This window comes from Eumetopias jubatus, unplaced genomic scaffold (assembly GCF_037043125.1).
Source record: "Eumetopias jubatus isolate StellerSeaLion01/CBP00866 unplaced genomic scaffold, mEumJub1_p1.0 scaffold_14, whole genome shotgun sequence".
NCBI classification, from domain to species: Eukaryota; Metazoa; Chordata; class Mammalia; order Carnivora; family Otariidae; genus Eumetopias; species Eumetopias jubatus.
Window position 1 is genome coordinate 34,946,257 of NW_028274820.1, and position 4,892 is coordinate 34,951,148.

Sequence of the window (4,892 nt, forward strand, 5' to 3'; positions counted from 1 at the left end):
TTTCTCCCCTCCACCATTCATTTTGTGCAGTAGATTCTATGAAGTCATTATTATGTAATGGTTTCTACTAATCAGAAATTAGTATTTTGATACTTGAGTAAATATACACTGTACACTTGTGTATCCAGTTGTCACAATAATTATACTAATTATTATCATGTCTATTTGGGCAGCACTTTATAAATTTCATATACACAGATGTGTGCTTGTATTTGCTGAATCCCCTCAAAATCTCATGGGGTAGAGAGAGCAAATGACACACATATTTCATAAAAAAAAAAAAAGAGAGAGCGCAATGGCTACAAATGTCCATGATGTACCCACAGTCATACTGTAGATAGTGGAATGTGAATCTGAACCCACATTTGCTGTTACTTCCTCAAGAAAAAGGACTTAAGCCATACTGATTATAGGATGACCCCTTTAGTGTGGATATTTTAATTTAGTTGGGGTATAGTTTGCCTGAGTGAAAAGGCTTAAGAAGAAAGACTAGTAAGAGGTTACTGCAATAATCCAGGAGAGAAACAATGATGATCTGAATGAGGGTAATAGTGCTGGAAGAGTTTTTATAAGTATTTGCCAACTCGACTTAATAGCATTTGCTGCTATGAGGAATGAAGGCAATGAAGGATTGTCATCATAATGTTGGGTCTAAGCAACTGGAAGAATGCAGTTGCCATTTGTTCATATGGAGGAGTAGGTTTTGGGTGTCAAGATTCAAGAGCCTAGGTTTGAGCTATTAAGTTTAGATGTCTATTAGACATCCAATGAAGTAGCTCATCCAATGAGCAGATGGATGGATGGGTGAGCTTCAAGTGTGAATGAGGTATCCAGCTGGAAATAGGCTCTGAAATTCACAAATGCATAGATGTTATTTAAAGCTATGAGACTGGCTGGATGCAGGTTATAAAGATAACACGGCTTCCTAAAATCCAGATGAAGTGTCTCAACAAGGTAGGAATGATCATCTGTGTTAAAGATTGCTGATACACTGAGTAAACTGAAGCCCTAGAAGTGAACATAGTCTTTTCCAACACAGAAGTCCTACATGTGTTTGATAAGAGCTATTTTAATAAAGTGATATGTACCAGAGACTGTAATGATTTCTGGAGAGAAAGAGGAGAAAAGTGAAATGAGTGACTACAGACATTTCTTTAAGAGGTGTTTTGCTGAAAGAAAAATAGAGTAGAAACTGGAGGACAGTAAGGGTCAAGGGAGACCTCCCCTCCCCCTTTTTTAACCAAGAAAAGCAACAGTGCTATTGTACACTGTTAGATAACCCAGTGGAGCGGGAAAAAAATGGATGCTGCAAGAGAAGAGATCATTGTTCAAGCAAAGTATAACAGGAAAAAGGAGATAGGATGCACTATAAAATAAAGAGGTTGGTATCGGATACAAACATGAACTGTTTATCCATGGTGACAGGAGAAGAGACGAAGCATCTAGATCCAGATGTAGATAGGCTGACAAATGTAGTAGAAAGAACATATGGAAATTCTTTTCTAATTGCTTCTATTTCTCCTCAATGGAATAGAAGGCAACAATGCTATCTAAGAGTGAAGATGCCAGGATTAAACTATTTCAATTACAATAGCTTCACAGTTTATTTTTTCAATGTTTTTATCTTTCTCTTAAATTTCTCGTTCTATTTTCTAAGCACAGTTCTTGACCATTTTCATTCATTTTTCTTTCAGATGAGCTGCACTATCAGGTTTTCAGATTCCAGCAACAACAAAAAGAATGCAGAGTGCTGGTTGAAATTCAATGTATGGGTCTGGATATCATTGGCATTTGAACAATATCATGTCTTTCCAGAAAACTGGAAGGCCTGTCTTTTTCCAGTCTTCTTTTACACCCTCTAATAAAGCCTGTTATTAGTGTTGTTCCTTTATTGTCAAGTTTAGTCTTGGGTATTTTATGTTTTTGCTTTCTTTAATGCAAATTACCCTCCTTTTATCCCATATCATTTAAGATTAAAATCTTTATTTCCTTATATAAAAGAAAGCGAATTCAACTTCTGCCTCCTAGTAACTTTTGTGACTTTGAGTAAGTCATTTGATCCCACAAATATGTCTCTGTAGCTGGAAAAGGAATGAACTAAATGACCTCTATAAATTAAAAAAAAGTGTATAAACAGAAGGATACTAACATTATTCCTATTTTTTTTAGCCAACTGATTCTCAGAGAATGTAATTTATCCAACATGGTTCTGTGTATAATGAGAAGAAGTGACCCAGTCTGGGGTAAATCACAAATACATTTTCTAGCGGACACTAACTGGTTATCGAGAGCTGAGAAACGAACCATTCCATAACTTACTGGATTAAAACAAGAACCATTTATCTGTTTACAATTGTTCAGACTGGCAATTTAGGCTAAACCTAATTGGAGGAGGTTGTCTTGGCTTCATGCTATGTTGACTTGACTCATTCATGCAGACGCAATTAGTTGGCAAGTCAGCTGGAGGCTGGTTGACCCCATTGGGCCACATGCTGGCAGCTGGCTAGTGCTGTTGATCAGAGTGCCTTGGTTTTCCTCTACCTGGCTTATAAAGCAGGCTATCTTAGGTATTCTGGGCTTCAAGAGAGAAAACTCTCTTGAAGCAGCTCGCAAGCACAAGCTCCTACCTGTGTTTATATCTGCTGATATAAGCGAACCCACATTTGCTGTTACTTCCTCAAGAAAAAGTCCTTTTTCTTGAGGAAGTAACAGTAAGTAAGTAACTAAGTAAGTGGTGACCCACTGGCCCAAATCAAGTCACATGATCGGGCCGAAAGTGACTGAAGAGGACTATACAGGGACATGGATGACAGGAGGCAAGATTCACTAGGAATTATTAACGTACTAATTTGCCACAGTTATGAATATGATTCAGCACAGTATCACTTTCTAGAACCAGTATACAGTTTCAGCTGGTCACAGTCTAGGAAGCACGCACAGTAAGTCCAATGAGGTTGTTTGTTTGATTTAAAATACCCCAAAGCTCTCATATCCCTAAGTCTTCCCCTTGTCAATCTGCTACAGATGTCTGACATTTCAGTGTTAGATTCAGTGAATCATTTGTGTTAACAATCTGTTCCTTATAAGACCACATAGATCTCTATGAAATAGGCTCCACATAAATGTATCAGAAAATTTCCAATGGGACCAGTAGCTCTTAACAGCTACACTTAAAATAAGGATATTTGCTCTTAAGAGAAAGAATGGGAGAGAGTCATATTCTGGATAAGACTGCTGCTCTGAGAAGGTAGATTTGGGCTTAATACCACTTTAGAAGTCTCTGGAAAGTCAACAGGGTACAGGAAGGGAGCCAACTTTCAAGACTTATTTTATGTTTCACCGAATCCCAGAGCTGAAGTGTAAAAAGGTAGGGAATCCTTCAGCAACCTTACCTTCAATTCACCCAGTTCCTATAAACTCATCTCCTATGCATTTGCCATCATATATACCTTAATAAATTTTCTCTGACCAAAAATAGTATTTTTTACCCATTTTGGCTTTCAAATTATGGCAATTTTTCATGATGAGAATTATATTTTAAAAGAAGAGCAATTTCTTACAGCGGTATTCAGACTTTGGGAGCCCACAGAGTATTTCTATTTTAATTTACTCATTTCTAGAAAAAGAAAAAAAAAGTCATTCTACCCATCCTCATCCAACCCACTCAAAGATGAGGATGAAGTTTTTATTATCCTAAAATTGCCTCTAGCTTCTGGAGAAAGTGATACTATATGACCACACTGCTCTATCTTTATGTCTGCATTTTTATATAAAATCATGACCCAACAAAAGGAACCAAATAGCAACTTCATAAATTAAGGTCAACCTTCTATCATTGAGGCTTGCCAATTATTTTAACTAAGGTGCTACTGCTAATTTGAGCCCCTATTGTCTCCATGCAAATGTTTTAGTCCCTATGATTCTATTTTATTTCTTCATAGTATTGATGCAGATATGGTCAATACTTCCAGAGCCAACATATACTTGTAATCAATATATTAGGTCTTACAATTATCTGTCAATAAAAATCAATTAGAAAACTAAATAAAGTGTTATTCATTTAATTATTTCTATTCTCCTTGGTAGGTAACAGTAAATGGCCTTTCACTATACTCTCTAGAGAAGAGATACAAACATTTGGAACGCTTCACAGATTTGTGTGTCATCCTTGCGCAGGGGCCATGCTCATCTCTGGATTGTTCCAATTGTAGCATATGTGCTGCCAAAGTGAGAAGACAGAAATATTTGGAAAGCAGCTGAATTTCTGCTATCAATTGATTTCCTCTTCCTTTAATCTTCCTTCCTCTACTTTTTTTTAGAATTAGAAAGATTTTTTTTTTTTTACCCTTCCCTGTTTAAAAAAAAAAAAAATTCTACTGCATTAACTGTATTGGCTCCAAGAGGCCAGTGGGAAATTAATTCCTTAATAGTACAACACACAGAAAAGCAGTCACTCTGGTGCCCAAAAGCAATCAGTGGAAGTGGTCAGAAATGAGAGAGTAACTTGCTTGGTCTGATTGATAAGGCAGTCTGGGAAGGCAAATGTCAATTACCAGCATAGTCAAGACAGAAATGATTAAAAATATGTAGACAAGAGAAAGTATCAAGGAAAAGCTTGTTGGACTGAGCTATGCTCAACATGAGAACTTTCTAGGTAAGTGAGAAATAGGAGACAATTGGAGGGCTAGGTGGAAGTGAGGTTTCAGCCCTGAGTAATTTAGTTGTTTTAACTGATGTACCTATAGATGGCTCCAGACCTACAGATGATCATCCCAGCCAGAAGGAAGCTGAAGAGGAAAGAGAAGGGAAGGGGAAGGGGAAGGGGAAGGGGAAGAGAAGAGAACAAACCCACTGCCATAGCCCATGGTGCCAGGATCACCTGAGACAGGTTT

At 37.3% G+C, this 4,892-nt stretch overlaps 1 non-coding gene across 1 annotated transcript; it reads right to left on the minus strand.

The window, feature by feature from the left end:
- Positions 1–4,131: 4,131 nt before the first annotated feature.
- On the minus strand, positions 4,132–4,237 carry LOC114222425 (U6 spliceosomal RNA). The gene has a single exon (XR_003611943.1). It is a non-coding gene; the product is annotated as a U6 spliceosomal RNA (small nuclear RNA).
- Positions 4,238–4,892: the final 655 nt, after the last annotated feature.